The following is a 22,105-nucleotide window of genomic DNA, read 5'->3' on the forward strand; positions in this document are numbered from 1 at the left end:
GACCTTGGGAAAAATGACTTAACTTCTTTGTGCCTTGGTTGTCTCATCTCTAAAATGGGAATAGTAATAGTAGGGTTGTAGTAACAATTAAATGAGTTCATACTTGTAAAGCACTTAAAATAATGCCCACGCAGAAAGCACTGTGTAAATATTTGTTAAATAAATATGGGCTTATGTCCAGCCTGATTATGTTCCCTCCTTCACCCTTGCAAGCATGTGGGTTTGTACTTCTGGCTTAGTTTATCCCCAAGAAAGCTTTTACCTTGGCCCTTCATGTAAGCAATTTGAGTGTCCCTCCCTACATGGTGTGAAATGAGGAATTTCAAGAGTTCTTTTCCACATATATCACCTATATGTACCACACAGCTGACTCATTACCATCATCATAAAAATCTTCTGAGCTCTGAACACTGGAGATACTAAGGGATGCAAGGTATAGTCTCTGTCTTAAGGGGATTACTACCAAGAGAGAGAGACTGGAATTGTACATGAAAAGTAAGTACAGTAGAAGATTGTATATGCTAAATGCTAAATGACAGAAGTCTATTGGATAAAGCAGTGATCACAGCTGGATGGGGTGGACCAGGTAAGTTCTATAGAGGGTATGGGGCTTGAGCTAGTTTTTGAAGGGGAACTAGGGCTTAGATCTGCCCTGGTATTAGAGGAAGGCATTGTGAACAAGATCTATGTGATCAAAATATAGAGGTAAGAACACGTCTGGAAGCTTGAGAAATTACACACACATTTAATTTAAGTAGGGAGTAGGTTATGTGTCAGCAATTATAGGTGATGGGGACAGGCCCATAGATGAGGACTGGAATGTGGAGAGCACGGAATGCCAGATGAAGAGCCCAAGGTTTTTCTTGAACACAGTAGAAAGTCAATGAAGATTTCAGAGCTGGGAGAGGTGGTAGGGAGAGAGAGGATGATTTTTGCAAATAAATATTTTATAAAGATTAATCTGTTAGCAGGTGTAAGATGGACAAGAGTCAGTGGACAGCAAGGCAGTTAGGACACCAGAGAGGAAACATGAAGACTGGCTGGGAGACTTTTAATGAAACAGTCTGAGGTTGAGTTGACCTAGGTCTGGACCAGGGTGGGGCAGTAGCAAGCTAAAGATTATTGAGGAAATGAAACCTCTCAATTATTTTGCCCAATTAACTTCTATCCGCCCATCAAAAAGGAAGAGTTAGCGCTTCAAGAATTCTGTTTTCCCAGAGCTCTATGTGCATCTGTCCATACTATAGTACACCAAAACATTCTGTTAACATGTCTATTTCTTCTTAACCTAAAACCTCCTTCTGGTTATGGGGTCTGTCAGATTTTTTTGTTTCTCTAGAACCTAGCACAGCGCCTGACATATATTACAGTTTTAAAAAGTGTAAAACTGAACCAAAGAATCAATAGGACCAAGTAGCTCTTAATGAATGGGGGGAGAAATAGTTCTTGAGGCTGCCTGGTACTTGGAAGATGAAGAGAATATGACATGAATTCCAGAAGAAAATCAGATTTGGGAGGAAATGGAAAAAATGTTCCAGGAGTGAGCTTTGAAACTCTAACACGCTGTCTCTCTCCCCGCCCCCCTCTCTCTCCCCCACTTCCTCCTCCTCTCTCTCCCCCTCTATTTCTCTCTCTCTACCCCGTCCCTCCCTCCCCCCTCCCCCCTCCCTCTCTCAACAGTTGAGGTTATTATCTGGGAAGAATAGCAAAGCTATATATTTAATATCTTGGTACACAGTTATTATCAAATCTGTAAGGAATAGAGCCCCATTGGGGAATGGGACACAGGAGCAATCAGTTTGAGTTTAGAGTATAGATACAGCACCTGGGTGATTTGGTGTATGAAATGGGGGAAGGGGTTTCAAGGAAACTGAGATGGGAGGCTTAAAGAACCGGGGTTGGGGGAATTCCCTGGCGGGCCAGTAGTTAGGACTCTGTGCTTCCACTGCTGGGGGCCTGGGTTTGAGCCCTGGTCAGGGAACTAAGATCCTACAAGCTGTGTGGCATGGCCAAAAAGGAAAAAAAAAAAAAAAAGAACCGGGGTCTGGGGCCTCTAAAAGAATGAAGTATTTATTACCCAATAAAACTATCAGATTAACGTCACCATGACTATCAGCTTTGGGTTTGACCTTCCACTGTACCTGAAAAGATGAAGTCACATACTATTAAAGGAAATGTAAGAAGGGACATTTCAAATATAGTCATGCTACTTCTGGATTAACCAGCCTTCTATAGTCCACAATCGTCCTTCCACCACCATAGGCCCAGGGACACTGCTTATCTCAGGGACTATCATTTGAATGGTTAAAAGAAATATAGAAAATCATCTCTTATCTCTTAGAGGTAGGTGGATTTCCAAGTTAAAGGAACTTGGGAAACTTGGCAATTTCCCACTGGCAAGGCATGACCTTTTCGGTGAACTGTTTGCGGTACCTGCTCCCTTTTATCCTGAGCGATAACCATGAAATGATATGGCTGCCGTCTAAATCAATATGGCCCTGATGAGTCATCGCCATCAGTGAGCCACAGACTTTGCACAGGGTGGGGGGCATACGATGATGTTTAATAAAGGTTTCTGGAGTTAAACTGAGTTGCACTTGCAGTAGTAGTGATGAATTTGCCCAGATCTAGCTACATGTGGCCAAAGGCACCCAGCTGTGACATTTCTGGTCAAGGTTTAGGTACATACAGTGGCCAGGAAATGAGGCAAGTAAACTCAGCAAAACTAAAGAGGCAGAGTGGGAAGCTAGAAATCTCATGGGCTTTAGAGTAAGATATACCTGAATTTGAGTCCTGGCTTTACCACTTCTTAGCTATATGAACTTGGGCAAGTTTATTAACTTCTATGAGCACTACTACATCTTCAAAATGAGATTATAATAATGTTTCCCTCATACAATTGTTATTAGGATTATATTATGTAATCTATAATCATCAGTATGGCATTAATGATCACCAGACAAGCAATACTGGCCTCATGATCTTAAGTACCCTAACCAAGGGAGTAAATCATTGTTATCATTTCAGCTAGACTGGTAGGGCAGACAGAATAATGATCTCCTAAAGATATCCATAACCTAATCCCTAGAACCTAGGGATGTGTTACCTTACATGGAAAAAGGGATTTTTCAGATGTAATTAAGCTGCAGATCTTGAGATGGAGAGATTAACCTGCATTATTTGGGTGTGCCCAATGTAATTACAGGGGTCCTTATAAGAGGGAAGCAAGAGGGTCAAAGGCAGAAAAAAGAGATATAATGATGCAAGCAGAGGTCAAAGAGGTATGCTTTGAAGATGGAGAAGAGTGGCATAAGCCCTGGAATGTGGGTGGCCTCTAGAAGCTGGAAAAGGGAAGGAAATCGATTCTCCCCTAGAACCTGCAAAAAGAACATAGCCGTATAGACACCTTGACTTGAAGTATTCTTACATCCAGAATGTAAAAGAAGATATTTGTGTTGGTTTAAGCCTCTAAGTTTGTGGTATTTTATTACAGCATTAAGAAACTAAGAGATCTAGATTTGGTGGAAAGAATGAAGTCTATTGTCATCATCCTCCCAAAAAAAGCATATTTAGGGCTGTATCACTAAATATCTCCATAGCTTGGCACCATAGCAGCCACTGTCCATAAAATGGCAAAACCAAAACCAAAACCAAAACCCTGAATTCCTCTTCCAAATCACACAGCATCACTCTGGAATACAAGCCCTTGATTTCTGTCACTGGTAACATTTCTTAGAACATGGTCCTAGAATGGCTATATGGGCCCAAAAGAGAAGTTTGTATTAATATTTTTGACCTTCCTCACTTTGGGGCTGAAAGTGATGGCAAGAAAGATGGTCATTATTCCTTTTACCCTTTAAGGGAAAATGGCCTCCTTCACCCATCTGTGCCTAAGAGGCGGTTCCAACTGAACGACTGGCTGGCACTGTTCTTATGGATAATGCAAGCCTTCCGGCTCCTGCTCGACAGAATCCAATCGCACTTGACGCCGAGGTGACATGAGCACCTCTCCAACTCTGCAAGTGTGCCATTTGTACAGCTTTGGTGTGAGACAGAGAGACAGGATATCTGAGCTGCCGTGGAAATTTGCTTGGGTAAGCTGCCTACCATTGTCCCAGGTCCTGTGCATAATTTCGGAAAAAAAGAATGAGACATTTTTGAATGTTCGCTTTCACTAGATTAGAAATATGCTACTTTCAATTTTACAAAAATCACTGAAGCATTTTGCTCAATACTGAACCAACACTGATTTAGTTTTGAAAAAGACTACCTTACTATATAATGCATTTTAACTGTGCAAAGGATAGTGCGGAATTCTGTTCCTTCTTTCATTATTTTGCATTTTTTAAAATGTAGCATCCAATGTAGAAATCACTGTGGATACAATGCTTACATTCCTCTGCCAGTACCAATATATTCAGCTTTATTCTTTAAAGAAGCAAGCTTCTGTCTGTTGGAAATACAGTCTTAACCATTAAGTTATTGGGAAAAAAATAGATATAACCTGAGAAGACCAAACTTTGTATTTTCCTTACATGTTATGTACGGAAATTCCATAAGTCTATTAATCAGAAGCATATAACTTTTATCTAACTAATGAGATCACTGTACTAACTTCTCCCTTTGAGGCAAGTGACCAAAATTAGAAGTCATGCTCATATCCCAGAGCTCAGTACAATGCCTAGCATTTGTGCATGCATTTATTCATTCATCCCTACATTCATTCAACAAGTATTTATTGAACACCTCCTTTTTCAGGTGCATGATAATGGGAATATAGCAGTAAACAAGAAAGGTCCTTGCCCTCATGGAACTTAAAGTCTAGCAAATGCCTGATAAATGAATAATTTGATTCATTTACCTGTAGTTTAAAAGTTAATTTCTACGGAATGCCCTAATTTCTGTGTGCACACTCGTGTATGTGTGTAATCATAACAGTGTTTAGAACTAAAGAGAGGGAGCAGAAACCAGGGTGGAGGTGTATCTCATATACGTAATCTTCTAATCTCCTATACCTGTGCCACTGACAGCTCTAGTTACAAATGTAACCCCTGATGGTAAGGATTATAACCCTGAGATCTTTAATGATGATTACTATATTCTTATTAAGGCAGGAAAGTGGACACAGACGTTTTTAACAAGAGTTGGGAAGAAAAGGGCTTCTAAGTAGCCTTAAATCTAATTATCTCAGCATCAATATGGAGTAGTGGTTTCCAAAGAACATGGGATATGGAGTCAGATCTCCTGGAATTTGGGCGTGTCTCTAAGCCTCAATTTAACGTCTAAAATGGAGACAATAATAATGGTCTAGCAAGGTTCTGAGAATTAAATGAGACAATGCACATAAATCACTTACCGCAAGGCCCAATACATAGCTCTCAGTAAAAGTAGTAGTAGTGGTTGCTGTTGTAATTGTTTGGCGTTACGCTGATTTCCCAAAAATTGTTAGCTAAGAATTTACTATATCCTGGCCACCTAATAGGCTTTCTAATGTTCTAATGAGAACACATCACAGAAAAGAAAATATGACTTTGGTTCTCCTTCCTGAGCCATACATCCCCTCCATGGTGTCTTCTTCCACTCTTTAGTTCTAAATATTATTATAACCTCCCTCGCTCTCCCCCACCCCCGTCTCTCTCTCTGTCTCTCTCTCTGTCTCTCTCTCTCTTTCTTTCTCTCTCTCTGTCTCTCTCTGTCTCTCTGTCTCTCTCTCTCTCTCTCTCTCTCTCTCACACACACACACACACACACACACACACACACACGCACACTCCTGAATTCAGCCAGAGATGGCATGCCAGCCATGATGGATTGATAGTTGCTGTCTGGGATAATTTGTTGAGAAGGATCCTGAGATTGCATTGGGAATCAACATTTAAAAGTAGCGTAATTGATTAGTAATGACTGTCATGGGTTTAGATCAGTAAGTGACAGCATACATGCTATATAGTTGGCATCTATGCCCTTAACTCTACTGGAAAGAAAGGATAGATCATTAGCACTTCAGTATGATTTTTAGTCTGTCTTTTTTCTTTTACTGTTGGAGCATACGCGTGCCTTTTGAGTATTACTGTCTATTGTGGAATAAAAGTCTTAGCTTCCTATTAAATAAGTTCCCAACATTAGGAAGCAAGTAAGAGATTTGGTTGGGAGAACAGCATTGCTTTTCTGAAACTGTATCATATGATACAACAACCTGCTTTACTCTTGCTTAAGTTGCTCCTTAATTTTTGTGATTCCACAAATTTGTCTTAGACAAATATAATGAACTTCCCTTAACCCTACTAACAACCTATCAAAGAGAGAACATTGTATATTCATACAATGGAATACCAATCAGCAATTTAAAACGGAAGAATTACTGATACACACAACAATATGAATAAATTTCACAGATATTTTGCTAAGACACAAAAGAATACATACTATATAACTCTATTTTTATATACATGAATTTCTAAAACACGAAAGCCTGCTCCATGCAGCAATTCTCAACATGCAACAAAATCACCTGGAAAGCTTGTTAAAATCGGGGTTTCTGATCAGCTGGTCCGGGGAGGCGTCTAAGACTTTGCATTTCTAACAAGTTCCCAGGTGATGCTGAAGCTGTTAGTCCTGGGTCCACACTTTAAGAATCACAGATCTATGGTGATAGAAGTCAGAATAGTGGTTACCTTTGGTGCGGGGGCTGGTGTGGACTTGAAAAGGGCATAAGACAACTTTCTGAGATGATGGAAATGTTCTATGTCTTGACCTGGGTGATGGTCATGTAAGTATACACATAGGTAAAATACTACCCAGCTGTATCCTTCAGATCGGTATCTTTTACTGCACGTAAATTGTACATTTAATTAGAGGGAAGAACATGAGCTTTGGAATCAAACACATGAGGTTTAAATTCCCAGCTCTGCCACTTATCAATTCTATGACATTTGACAAATTATTTCACTTACCCAAGCCTTACTATTTTCATATATAAAATAGGGTCCATAATAGTACTACCTCAAAAGGTTATGAAAATTCAGTAAGATGCTCATTGTAAGGTGCTGGGCAGAATGCTTGGCATAAACACTGTAAACGTTTGCTCTTATTTTTAGACATGAGTCTAAATTACAGGGATCAAGTAGTTTCTCTCCCCCCCCCCACACACACACGTGGGCGTGCACACACACACACTCCTATCCCTCCTATCCATTGCACTAGCATTCTTCCTCTTAGAAAAGTTCTCATTCTTTAACATCACCTTGACTAGTGGAGTGTCTACTTAAACAAAACTATTTATTTCTCCATAATAATGCCAGTGTGTCCTGGCCTAGAACCACCTGCCTCCCTGCTTGGCAAATGAGCAGCTGTATCAATTGAGACAGGTGTACCTTGGTGTTCACTATGGGCACAGAGTGTTCCCTGAATGTTACTGAGAGTCCCTGGACTAGATAAACTACCCATGAAATCCAATTCAACTTGGGGAAATAGGTTATACATATGACTCAATGAAGACACCTCCCTGAGGAAATAACGCTGGCAGTGGTTAGCACCAAGGACACAAACTGAAGGCGAACGTGTCTAGGTCACAAATTCAAGCCCTGTGTCCCTGTTTGCAGTGCTGCTGCAACTCACAGCCTCCATATTTCCTGCTTTGAGGCTTTTCAAAAACTGCTTGTTCTTGAAATCCATTCTAATATGGCTATTTCTCAGATTAATTCATCACCGCTCCCTCTCATCACACGATATCAGGTAAGCCACAGAATTTACTTGGATTTGGATTCCAGAATCGCTGACTGAGCCCATACTCTGTGCCAACCACAGTGCTGCCTGATACAGATCCAGATCCAAAGCATACCTGAGCTCTATCTCTGAGCATTCTATGTGTGGGATAAGAAAGCCACAGAAGTAGACAATGGTAGGTAAAGCAAGGGTGTGTGTGTGTGTGTGTGTGTGTGTGTGTGTGTGTGTGTGTGTGTGTGTGTGTGTGTGTGTGTGTGTGTGTGTGTGTGTGTGTGTATTAAGGTAACACTGAAGAGAAGTATACTGAAAGGCAGGGAGTTATAGGGAAGTGCTAAGAAATGGTTGCTGGGAGATATTACCTTTTAAGATCTTTAGAATCAGAGGAACTAGGCTAAGAGCAGATGTTCCTTTCAGCATGAAGGAAGAAGAAACAAAGTATTGTTTGGATGGGGATGGGAAAGGAAATCTAAGCACCAGACTTTACGTGCAGGCTGGTATGAAATATCCCAGCAGAGAATGAAGGAATGACGAGCCTGGTTGGGCCTAGAAACAAGCACGGATCCAGCTGTATCGTCAAGTGTCAGATCTTACCTAGGGCAGAGCTGAATTAAGGCTCTTCTCTGACACGCCCTTTTGTGTGCTTCTACTGTGCATGACTCAACCCCCAAATTAACCCTCAAATTAATTAATGTTACTCCTGAACTGGGAAGGACTTTGAAAACAGCCCCATGACACATAGCTCCGAAAGCTATAGATGCCTGTGAGTCCCACTCTTCCCTACCCACCTCCACCTAACCTGGGGAAAAAATACCCATTTATAAATTGGGGAGCAGAAGAGCCCAGAAAATACGTTGCTTGTGAAGACTGATTTTGTGCTTCTTTTGGGGGAAAAAGCAGCTTCGCTTTTATTATGAAGCCTTGCAATTTATTAGAGTGAAGACTCATCGTTTTTTCCCGGTGTTTTTATTAAAATGAATAAGGCATTTTGTTTTTCACAAGATTATTATGCAGTTGCACAGCACATTTTTTCCACCCCTCCGTTTTATAAGGTTTCTCCCGCAGGCGGGTCTGTTATATAATCCTAACCTTGGCCCCATATAATTGATCATGTCACCGAGGTACTAACTCATCTTCCAAGCAAGCACGTGAAATGCCATCCCTGAAAACTGGGGCCTGTTCTCAAGATTCTATTAGGAGTCCCATCATTCATCCTCTGGCCATGAGAATGATACCCTTTGAAAAGTCATGTCTGGGCAGATCAAACATTTTCCCCTCTCCACCCATATTCAGGGAGGAAAAAAGCTGACCAAATTCCTCCAATACTTTATGTGGAGGGTAAGTGGTAATCAATAGAGAAAAACACAAACAAAAGCATCAGGAAGTGAAATTGTTGCACATGTACGTGCGGGTGTACGTGTGTGTTTAGAGAGAGAGGGAGGAAGAAAGCAAACCCTATATTAAAGCCCCTAAATCCTTTACCTAAATCACAAGGCAGGCAGAGGGACTCCTTTAGCTGGGTGATGTATTTTACTTTAAAGGAAAGTAACATCCTACCATATATGCATTATTTTGGTGACCAAAATAGCAGTGTGACCTTGATCAAGTTGATTAAGTTTTCTGGGTTTCAGTTTCTCATCTATTAAAAAAAAGTGAAGACAGAGCACGGAAAGGCCCTTCCATTTGTGGTTTCATATAACTTTAGATTGGACTTACTCCATATTGAAGAGAGAGCTGAGGCTGAGGCCCAGAATACCGACAATGGCTCTCCTGCAGCACAGGCCAACAGAACCACTTTAGTTACCATAGCTGGGTTCATGGCTGCTGCAGTGCCCAAGCCCAACGCTGGGGAGTAACAGATACACTAGGGTCTGAATTGGTTTCTAGGCTTTGTTTTATTCTTTAGCCCTAAGTTGTTAAAGTACCCCTAACAACTGCCCCACTAAATATATTCTTGGCCACAGAAGAATCAGGTGAGAAGGTGAGCTATAGGTCCGACTCTAAGCATTGGTCTCTGAGTCCTTGAGCCTACAATGAACACTTTCTCCTAGATACCTCCTGTAGCATTCATTCTCTGTAGCACTCATTTGTATTATATTTTTTCATGTGTATTTCTGAATGTGTATGTATATATGTATCTGTGAGAGATAAGGGACAAAAAGAAAAAGAAAACAGAGAAAGAGAGGTAGAGAGTGTGCATCTCCCCAGTCAGTCTCTAAACCCTTTGAGAGCACAGATTATGTCATTTACCTCTTTCATCTGAGTGACACTATGCAGTAGTTCTTAAGCAGGCTGGCTCTAAAGCAAGTTCCTCTGACTTCAAATCCCAGCTCCATTAATCACAAGATGTAGGAGATTTAACAAGTTTTCTAATCTGCCGGAGCCACAGTTTCCTGATCTGTAAGATGGGGAGGATAATAATTTCTACCTCTGTTATAAGACTAGATGTTTGTGTCACCTTCCCCAAAATTCGTACCTTAAAATCCTAACCCCCACTGTGATGGTATTAGGAGGTGGGGCCTTTGGGAGATGACTAGGTCATGAGGGTGGAGCCCTCATGAATAGGATCAGTGCCCTTATAAAAGACACCCTAGAGAGCCTCCTCACCCCTTCCACCATATGAGGACACAGCAAGGAGATAGCCGTCTATGAACCAGGAAGCAGGCCCTCACTGGACTCTGAATCTGCTGGTGCCTTGCTCTTGGACTTCTCAGCCTCCAGAACTGTAAGGAATAAATTTCTACTGTTTATAAACCACCTAGTATGTTGTACTTTTATTACAGCAGCCCAAACAGACCAAGACAACCTCATAAGGATCTTGTGAAGATTTTATGTGTTAATATAGGTAAAGCACTTAGATCATCGCCTGGCACACAGTAAGCACTTAACAAATGTTAGCTACTATCATTATCATTATTATTATTATTCGAAAATTCTGAGAAAATGCAAACCAAGCAAGGGCTAGAAGTGACTGAGCCAATCTGTCACATACATTTGTTTTATTATCTTATGATTTATTTGAAAGATTGAAACATGTTCCTCTAAAGAATTTCAAACAATGCAGGCATCTAAGAAGTAAACAGAGAAAGTGACGTTTCAAGACTCCCCCCAAACCAAGAGCACTCCCATCCCAATTCCCCAGGGGCAACTCTTATCTTTCCAGATGTTTTTCTACACAAATATAGGTATATACCACCTCTAAACTTTTACAAAATTAATTTGATATTATGCTATAAACACTGCACTGACATTTGCTTTTAAATCTCAACAATGAAGCAGGAATACTTACATATCCCTGCATCCAATACATCTCATTTTTGTTTTTTGTTTTGTTTTGCGGTACGCGGGCCTCTCACTGCTGTGGCCTCTCCCGTTGCGGAGCACAGGCTCTGGACGCGCAGGCTCAGCGGCCATGGCTCACGGGCCCAGCCGCTCCGCGGCATGTGGGATCTTCCCGGACCGGGGCACGAACCCGTGGCCCCTGCATCGGCAGGCGGACTCTCAACCACTGCGCCACCAGGGAAGCCCAATACATCTCATTTTTAAAGGGCTGCATAATATTTCATCACATGAATGTGTTATAATGTGTAACCATTTCCCGACAGATGAGCAGTCAGGCTATTACAACTAAATCTACAATAACCATCCTTTGAATATGTCTCCCAATGCCCCTGGGGGTATTTCTCTAGGATATATACACAGAAGCAGAATTGCTGGGCTGATGTAAAGGCCCATTTCAAAATTTTACAGAAACTACCAAACCATCTTCCAAAGGGTTGTACCTGTTTTCATTCCCACCAGCAGTGTATACAAGTGCATTTTCCCCACATCTTCTCCAACACTAAAGACTGCTTATTTTTGTCTGTTTGAATAACTACAATGATATGCAGGTATTTGAATGGGGATTTTTCCCTGATTGCTATTGACAGCGCACATTGAAAATCTTGCCCAAGTAAGCAGTCACTTTCTTTGTAAACAGGGGTGGTTCTGATACAGTAGGAGTGTGCTGAAGGACTTCTTGCCATATTGATAGTGAAAAGAGTGCCAGTGCCAACTGTATTGGGTGTCCCATGCTGCCATCATCTTTTGATGGCTCTTTCTTCCAGGCACTGCTGTAAGTTTGCTCCCTGAGACACTGTGCACAAACCATTTGTAGAGACTGTATAAACTCTGTCTACAGAACTGCATCATGCTTTCAGTGCTGCCTTATCTTCAGTAGGATTTCTTTGCATGAGCTATGGCTTCTGTCTTTCTATAGTTTAGACTCCCTTTTCTACTCCAACATAGATCTTCCACCCAGGGGGAAGAATGGAAGTAGCATCTTCAAGCATCTACTATATGCCAGGAACTATATTAGGCTCTTTACAGATTTTATCATACTGAAGCCTCACAATAACTCTATGAAGCGGGGCAAGTGCTGTTCTCCTCATTTTACAGACGCAAAAGTGAAACTGAGGCACCGAGAAGTTAAGTAACTTGCCCAAGGCTGTTTCCAAAGCCCATGCTCTTTCCACTGCACCACAGTGCCTTTCAATTTTCTGGAAGCATTCATATTTCTGAATTGCCAGAGTCCTCATTTAAGAAACACCTGGATAGAATCTTTTGTAAAATGAATTCATCGACCAATTAATTCCCAGTGTGAGCAAAATGCTACTGTGTGTTTCTGAAGTTAGAAAGACATTCCAAAGCATTTTCTCTTTTCACTACAAGGTTTTAGGTTTACTTAGTGAACTTCCTTTCAACTTTGTTCAGGCTCCTGAGCATTCGATTATGGCCACTTGTCTCACTGTTTAGGATGCAAGAATCCATGAGCTCAGGAGGGAAATAATCGATACTAAAAAAACAACATCAGTTGACTGCTCAGAAACTCTGTCGCTGTCGAGATGGAAGTGCTCAGTCAGGCTGTGGGTTAAAGGGAGGTAAAGTCAGTCTGACCCTCTTGCCTGCCTCTGCCTCTCCCCCAGGAGAGTTGCCCAGAACCCAAGGATTAACTTTGCCTGCACTTCTGCCATCCCACCACCTTCCAGAACACACATTCAAAGGGGCCAGATCTAACACTTGAATAAAATTATATAACTGGAGCTTCCTCAGACTTCACATCAGTGGATAAACTACAACTAAGGAATTGATGGTACCTGACATCTCTCTCTCAAAAGATACTGACATTTTAACAATAAAACTCCAAAGATATCATGACTTAGCCCGCAGGCAGAAAGTTGTTTAAGCTACCCTAGTTTCCTTTATTATGACTGAGAATAGACACAAACAAAGAGACACAGATTGGAGAAAGTAAAAATTTAGCTAGTCCCCTCCTGTACCGTGGCATACATATAGCCACAGAGGGCCGTTCTCCCCAGCAACACTCAACACCCAGGAGTTGACAGTCACATTCATTTATATGACAAATGACAATTAATATCTTTCTAAAACAAAAGTAGCCAACTCTTCTAGGATTGTACCCTTGGGTGTTATTAAGGTCTTTCAATGGTTGGATCTCAAATTCCTCTCTGAATTTTACATTCTCGACCTATTAAGGTTGTCTCATTGAGAATGCACCATACAATAAGCATAGATCTTTGATGGGAAACGGGTATATTAATAAATGTACAGGCTCATTGGCCTTGGCGATTTGTTTCTCTGGTATATTACACATTTCTGTCAAACTACAGATGAATCCACCTTTAAAGTCCAACGTAGAAAGGTTGACTTGGCAGAATATTTTAACAGTCCTCAAATCATACCACCTTGGTATTGATCTACTTCACCCAAGGATGTGGCCAGCCCTGGTTGAATTAACCCGACAGAAGGAGAGGTAGCACAGCATAGGGGCTAAGAATATAGTTTCCGAAGTCAGGCACATGACATTCAAATCCTGACTCAGTCAAATATTAGCTATGTAACCCTGAGTAGGCCATGGAGTCTCTGTGAGATTCAGTTTTCTCATTCGTAAAATGGGGATAATAATAGTGTTTCCTCCATAGGGTGGCTTGTGAGGATTAAATTGAAAAAGAGCATATAGTTAAAGTGTCTAAACTGGAATAAGTATTCTCTAATCATTGGCTATTGATAATCACAATACAAACTATAACAAGACATATTTCCCCACATACTATGTTCTCCGGGCTGGGGATCCAAGGTAGTACGAGCCACAGACCTGCTCTAGGGCAGTGAATCATCTATATGCTCACACCTCATATTGCTAAAACCACCTGAAACGTGCTGCTGAAAAGACCTATTAATATAACTCCCCAGCTATAGATGCTTTTGTCATGTTCTACCAGCCCCTCCCACCATAACAAATTGGCCTTGTGCCTTCAGATCATAAATGATAGAGCCTAGTAAGCCAGATGGGAGCGAGAAGCCTCTTGCCAAGAGTCACCTTTAATAGAGCTGCTACTGCCTTTGACCTTTACCTAGTATTCGCTAAAGAGAATCCCCAGGAAGCAAAAAGCTGTTCAAAAGCCTCTCTGGTTTTCTAAGATGAGGAAGATGCTGCTATTCTCAGGACGAGCACCAAGAGGCCGCCTAGCGGTCATTAACTATTTTCCCCAGTTTACATGAGAGCTGATCTGTGGCAGGAGGAGTAATCCAGGTACTGGACATCAATCACCTTCTCTCAGCAGTGAAACTACAAATATCAGAGATGAAAGGACCCTTACAGGCTGAGCATGAGGATATTAAAGTAGAGCCTCCTTATTTTGATAAATGAGGAAACAGAGGCCCAAAAAGAAAAGCTGGCCTCACCCAGTGAATAGCTGGCAAAACTGGGCGCAGAATTCTGATCTCCTGGTTCCCAGTCAAATCCTTGAAGAGTCCAACTCCCAACTAAAATCCTGTATTGATTTTTCAGGCCTGGCCACAGGCAACCACAAGGCTTTGTTTGGCAGGCCTCATGGGGAGAAGCTGCTCTCCCCATACTAGACTCGGGGCACAGTCACTGCACTGCAGTTCTCCAGAGACAGGTACAGTCACAGACTCAGGCTGCCCACTTTGCGCCAACCATGCTCATCTACATATTTGCATTCCTAGCCCAAGCATCTCCATTTGGAGGCCTTCTCATAGGGAACTTCAGTTGAGGCATTTCTTGCATCTCCACTGAGATGTGCTTATTAGGGGTCTTGGCTGAAGCACTTCGCTTTGTCTCATTACCTTTTCACTCCTAGCCCTTCTCCCTCTCCGTATCTCCAGCCCATAGGTCATAAAGAGGAAGGAAACTTGTTCAGGCCTTCTCAGCAGTAAAATTATTATCCTCATCTGCGCTTCATTCATCTGACCCTTGCCCGGTGCCATTCCATGGGGGGAAATGGCACACTAGAGAGTTGCCTCCACTTTTTGCCTCTTGCTTGCAATATCACATTAAGTAAATAAGGGCTTGATTATTACTTTTAGTTTGTCTCATTGTCCTAATGACCAGCCTAACATCTGGCAGCTAGAGTCCTCTTTCTAATTCACTGTGTGGTTCTCCTGCCTCAGAATGCCAAGGGTTATTTTGAAGGAAGCCTATTTTGTTGTGTTTAATAGTAACTCCATGCAGTGTAGAGTCTGGGAGATCTATAAATTAAATATTCCTGCATGACCTTATGAGTCTGTAGATTCTATATTTTAGTGGTTCTCAAACTTTAAATAGCATTAGAAATACATGGAGACCTTTTTAAGTTGCATACCATTGGGCTCTAAACCTACACATTTTGATTCAGTAGGTTTGGGATGGGGATCATGAATCTACATTTTGAACAAGGATTATAGTTGAAGAAATACTGCATTAAGGGAAATAGCCTTCAAAATATAACTCTACATGGAAGAAATAACCTATTACTCTGTATACACACACACACACACACACACACACACACACACACACACACACACGGAGCGTAACTTTTCTACCTTGAAATAGCCAGATGGGTTGAATAGATTCCCAACCGCCTTTTAAACTAGATATTTGATATCTACCAGGCACTCACTGGAGTTTATTATAACTATTTTCTTTACTAAAATATAAAGCACTATCAGACACAGTCTGGGACTCATAGTGGTAACTTTTCCAAGAGAAATCTCAATGCGTGGCATGCTGAGCTAAGCAGAATCAATTCAAGCCTGCTTGATGTCACACTGCAGAGGCAGAAGCTGTTTTCTGTATACAAGAAAAATGGCTGGCAAACTCAAATAAGAGCAAGAACATTCCCAATGGAGCCAAATCTCTTGGGACACAGGAGTAATGGAAGACCTTAATTAGACGTCATTAAGGTGCACAGTCTTAACCTGATACCACAAAAGGGATCATAGACTTCCCTTCTGATCTCTTTTGAACTCAATGCCTCATCGCCAATTACACATGTACACATTTGTGGATGCTACTCTTTTGCTTTAAACGTCCATTGGTTCCTACAGAGTAAAGTGTAAACTCTTTGACTTTGGTACTGGTGAAAACTTAAATTTAAATCTCTTGCCCCACCATTTTCACCACACACACTTCAGCTATGTTGAAGTTCTTACAATTCCCAGACATTCTATGATCTTTCACAGCTCTCTGCTTTTGTTCATGTGGTTTCCCCTGAACAGAATGGCTTTTTTTAATGAATCTCTGTTATGAACTTTATGAATTCTTACTCATCCTTCCAGATCCACCTTTAATGTCACCTCTTTAATTAAGCCTTCTCTGAAGCCTCTGGAATTCTCTCCTCAGGCTCAGCGGAGACTTCATAACTACTCTACAACAGAAGCCACTTGAAGGATATGTGTAATTCTGTCATACTAAACAAATAATAGGCTCTAGGCAGGCAGAAATATTATCTTTTTTCCATATGTCCTATTGACTGTTGAAAATAACACTGACACTAAAGTAATTATCTTTTCTCTAAGCACATTCTTCCCTCTAAATTTGCTACTATAAATTATGACATCACCATCTACTCAATCTCTGAAGCTCAAAAGCACAGACTTTACTCTTTGATTATTCCCTCTCCCTCTATCCCATCCATGTCTGCTTAATTTCGAAATTCTACAGCTTCTACCTTAGAATCATCTCTCAAATGTGTCCTTATCTTTCCAGCCCCACTATCATCTCTTGACCAGATTATTACAACAGCCTCCTAAATAGTCTTTCTGCCTTTTAATCCATGCTCCAGGCTGCGAACCGAGGAATTTTTAAAAAATACAGAACTGACCTTGTTAGTCACCAACTCAAAGCCCTCTAAGGACTCCCCATCACCTCCACTGTACAGGCCAAAAATGTTACAATGGCATACAATGGCCCTTCACAGTCACCAGGCTCATCTTTTGTTATGACTCCGTGAAATGTTCATACCAGACAAATCCATTTTGCAGAGATCATGGGGCACACATGCAATTTCATCCAACTGTGCTTCTGCACATGTGATTATTTAATGCCTTAACCATTTTCCATGCTTTCTGCCAAACTCTTACTGATCCTTCAATACTCAGCCCGTATTCCCTCATCTTGTGAAGCTTCAAGTCCCATCAAACTCCACAAAGCTGAGTTAGTTCACAGTAACCATTTCTTTGGTCCCTCAACCATGCTTTGTAAATACTTATAATGTGACACTAATCTGGTTACCCATTTGTATTCTTCATTAATCTGTGAGTTGCTCCAGGGTAGTGATCTGCCTGCATTCATCCATATTACAGTCAGTACCTATCAGAGAGTCTAACCAAAAGTCATTCTAAAAACATCCACTTAGTGTCTACTAAACTGTATTTTTCACAGCTCTTAATGCAGAAGTGGGTACATAAGTTCGGTAAATGCTTGCTGAGAAATTAATTCCTCTGCTGGGTTCCAAGAAGCACCCACTTCATTCCAAACTCCTCTTAACAGCAAATAAAGTTATAACACATTTTCAACTTATTTGTTTTGCCAGAAATTGTTACTGAACGTTAAAAATTGTTTTGTTTTGTAATTTAGGCTGTGACTATGTACATAAAGAAGAGCTATCATTTAAATAAAGTCAAGCAACCAAATGAAAATGAAAAGAAATCATTTAGAATACATAGATTTGGTGTGTTTCTGTCCGCCTGAGGAAATGATATTAAAAGACATCGTTCTCCTCGTAGTTTGCCCCTCCCATTTATTCCAGACAAAGCAGGCAAAATAATAATCCATTATTATGGATTTGTACGTGCTTCTTTCTTATCGATTGATGCATTTGCTTTTTACAGTAACCCTGAGAAGTTGGCAGGGAGGTTTTGCCATATTTCCTTGTCTCTAAGATGCCATAAATTATAAGCTGAACTACCAATTTAATTATAACTTTTCTCAGAAAAAAATAAACGTCATGTTAGATGGATCATAATACTTTTTCTGATTTCAAAAACTTGAACGTATGAAAACAAAACTTCCGTCTTAGCCCTGAAGACATGTGGTATAATCCCCTTTTGAAAATGGGAATTCACACCCATGTCACATAGCTATTATGTAGGAGAGCCAGGGAGGAACTCAATTCTTTTGATAGGTCCGTCAGTCCTCTTTCTATTCTACCAAATTTTCCTAATGTCTGTTCAATGGAATAAAAATCTTGTGGGAATGTTAATAAGGGGGGAAAGGCTTCTGTACTTAACTCAATTTGAGAAACTCAGAGTTAAAAATGAATAGGTTACTTTACTATGTAACTTCTCAGAACTTTTACTATGCTAATTATGTATGTCATGAATTTCCAAGGTAGGCCAATACTATACAGCCTCGCACAATGTTATTTGACCATAGAACTTTTTTCTCACTCTTATAAAGTATCTTATGTAACTAATGCTCTATATAATACACTTTGGAAAGCTACACTAAACCAATATAGAATTTCATCGGCCTCCAAAAGGCATGAACCACAACTCCCAATTTGTTAACTGTCAGTTTCAAAGATCACATACGGTAAAGCACTAAGCGGTAGATACTACTGCCTAACCCTTGATCCAACTTGGCTCTTAACAGTGCTGAAGTGAGAAGTTCCACTCAAGAAAACCTGAGGAAGTAGCCATCAGTATAGTCTCATCGACCAAAGCAGTATTATTCTGACACTGTTATATAACAAAGATGCCTAGAAAGAACGGGAATTCTCCAAAGTCAGCCTCCCCCCAGGAATATGATATTTGCCTATCTTTTGAGGCAACAATATCCTTGAAAATTGTCTGCCGATTTTTCAAGTTCTCACTAGCAACTACAGGAATGTCTACTAGTCAACCAAAAACTTTCATTCGTTCATCCAACAAATAATTCCCAAGAGCCTAGCATTTATCAGGCACTACCTGAACACTAGGGATATAACAGTAAAAAGGGCAGATCACTCCCTACTCTCATGATGCCCACAGTCTAGTCTATGAAAGAGTGATATGCAAAATACAATCTAATAAACATTAGAGTCAAGTTTGAACAGGCAAAGTGATGTAGAGCCTGGGTCTTTTACCTGCATAATTCATGCCCTCAGAAGTCTCCGTCTGAAATATCCAAATCAGGAATGCCAAAGTAGAGCCAAAGGCCTAACTCGATAGGATGATTGGCCCAGCACTCCTGCGCACGTTGTCAGCAAAGTGCTGCTCTTACCAATGCCACCCAATTGCAAAGACAAACAAAAATATCCAGCATCTTCACCACTGCCAGAATTCATCTTCACTCACAGCAAAGAGCAAACATTTGAAAATGCATTTGCAGAAATCTACCTGCCAGGTCCTGATGAACAAGTGTTTATTTCAAAGATATTGGAATTTTCTCCAAGTTTAGTAATCCGATGGGCTCACCACAAGGAAACTTAGAGATATAAAATACCTACTAGAGGGCTTCCGAGGGCTTCCCTGGTGGCGCAGTGGTTGAGAGTCCGCCTGCCGATGCAGGGGACACAGGTTCGTGCCCCGGTCCGGGAAGATCCCACATGCCGCGGAGCGGCTGGGCCCGTGAGCCATGGCCGCTGAGCCTGCACGTCCGGAGCCTGTGCTCCACAACGGGAGAGGCCACAACAGTGAGGCCCGCGTACTGCAAAAAAAAACAAAAACAAAAACAAATAAAATACCTACTAGACTGCTACCAATCTGTCTCCCTGCCAGTGCCAAAAAGCAACAGAAGCACTGGGTCCCACACAGTATTAAAGCATTAAGCAGTACTCTGTCGCCTGGAGTTTTCTTTCCCTCTTCTTGTCATTCATACGCCACCTGATATGTTTCCCCGTTTTTATGCAGAAGGACACGTTAATCTAACAGCTGCCTTCACTGATTGAACATTTGATGTCCTTTTTACTCTTAAATGATCTGCTAGAATTTTTTAGATATCTGTAAACCATGTGAACTCTCTCTCATCTCTATGAATTACTGTTTTTGCTCCTATCCATGTTATTTGCATTCTCCCTTTTACCACCAGCTTTCATTTCTGATTCCAGAACTTTGAAGATGGCAATTCTCAAGGAGGATTACGGACTAACGTATATATTTGTCAAAAAGGCCAGAGGGCAGCTGTTTGTGGGGTAAACTGAAAATACTGTTTTCTTATGTTTCTTATTTTCATCTGATGAAGCCATTCTAACTCAACAGAGCAGGTTATGCTGAGTGCTCCTTGCTGAGTGTGCTGGCAGGGGCTGGGCTTACCAAGTGATTCATGAGCTTCCTTAAACTGCAGCCTGAACATTGCTTAGGTTTATGAGAATGGCTTTTACGGAGGATGACATGGATCGGAACAGTCAGACTCATTCGTTTATAGTTAGCTGAGACAGTTGAACTATGAGCTCCCGTAACTGAGGCCTTTATTAAACACAATGTTGTATAATATTGTATATGATAAAATTAACAGTAGTAGGTCTTATCGGTACCTTATTATATCATATTATAGTAAGTTCTACTGGGCTTACTCTTTGCCAAAAACTGTTCCAAACACTTCACATCTATCAACTTATTTGCTTCTCACAAATGCCCTATGGAGAGACACTATTTCGAAATCCCAACTTTATAGGTAGAGAAACTGAGGGACAGGGATATTTACCCATAATCACAGTTAACAAATGATGGAGCACGGCTTTTGTAGCCATTAACTGCTTCAAATTCACTTCTCTCCTTCCCTTCCCCTGCTATGCTGTTCATCACCGGCAACAACATCCCCAGGTTCCCCTGTCCTCTGGCTTCTGCATAGGTTTGGTCAATGGGAGGCACTGATAGTTAGAAAGTTAGATAATTAGACAGAAATAGTTAGAAAGTTAGACAAAGATAGGTTTGTCTTTGCAATTGGGTGGCATTTGGTCAATGGGAGGCACTGATAGTTAGAAAGAAAATTGTAGGGAAGGAGTTGGCGAAAAGTCAGTCTCTCTGTCTCTTTTTCCCCCTTCTTCCTGTAGTATCTCTGGAAGCAGCTGTGTTTTCTCCAGATACACGTAGACAGCTCTCCCTCCACAGCCCCAGGTCTACCTGGGCAGCCTCTGCCTGGGTTTTAGCTTCAACCAGACAGCCAGGCTTCAAGGTTCTGGTAACACCACCTCTTCCCATTGCTCATCTAGCCCTAGAAGTGGAAGCAGCTTCCTGTAGCTACTAATCTCTTGGTGGACTCACAATCCCATGTATGATTTCTCAACAAATCTATTACTCATTTAACCAATCCCTTATATTAAATTCCCTTTAGTGGAAAGATCTAGAGTAACTTTTGATTTCTTGTCAAGACCCTAACAGACAATGCCTTGAACTCAGTCTAGCCCCAGGGTCCATGCGATTGAACACTAAGCTACTTTGCCCTTCCATAGAACAGTTTCATTCATGCTGTAGAGAGTCTTCTAAAGCATCTAAAAGATGAATAATTCAACCTGGAAGTTGACTTCTTTAAATTCTGGTTTGTGAAGAGTAACCCCAAACTACCCCCAGGGCCCCATGCTAGACTGTAAGCTCTGAGGACAGCAATTGTGCATGTCTTGTTCATTGCTGTATCCCCACACTACACAATGCCTCATACATAGGTGCACAATACATGTTTGCTGAAGCACCACCTGAAATCCACTTCCTTTTGTTCTTATGTAAATTTAATAATTCTCTCAAAATATTTATTCAGCATTATATATATGATAATACATTATATGTATGAATATTAATAGCAAATATAGGTTTAGGAATCAGACTGTCTGGGTTCAAATCCCAGCTCCATCATCCCCTACTAAGTGAATCTGGGCATGTTGCTTAATCTCTCTGACCTGCTAAAATGAGGACAATGTTGGGATCTATCTCATAGAATAGTTGTAAGAGTTAAATGAGATAATATATGTAAAGCGCCTAGTACAGGCCTGGAACATGGTAATTACTCATTAAATGGAAACAGATGCTGCTGTTACTGTTGTTGTGTTGTTACTATTATTGTTTCTATTGCTGCTGCTCTTATTATTTATCCTTTCCCCTTTACGAAATGAATGCTGGTGTT

Source organism: Leucopleurus acutus (genome assembly GCF_964270905.1).
Source record: "Leucopleurus acutus genome assembly, chromosome: X".
NCBI classification, from domain to species: Eukaryota; Metazoa; Chordata; class Mammalia; order Artiodactyla; family Delphinidae; genus Leucopleurus; species Leucopleurus acutus.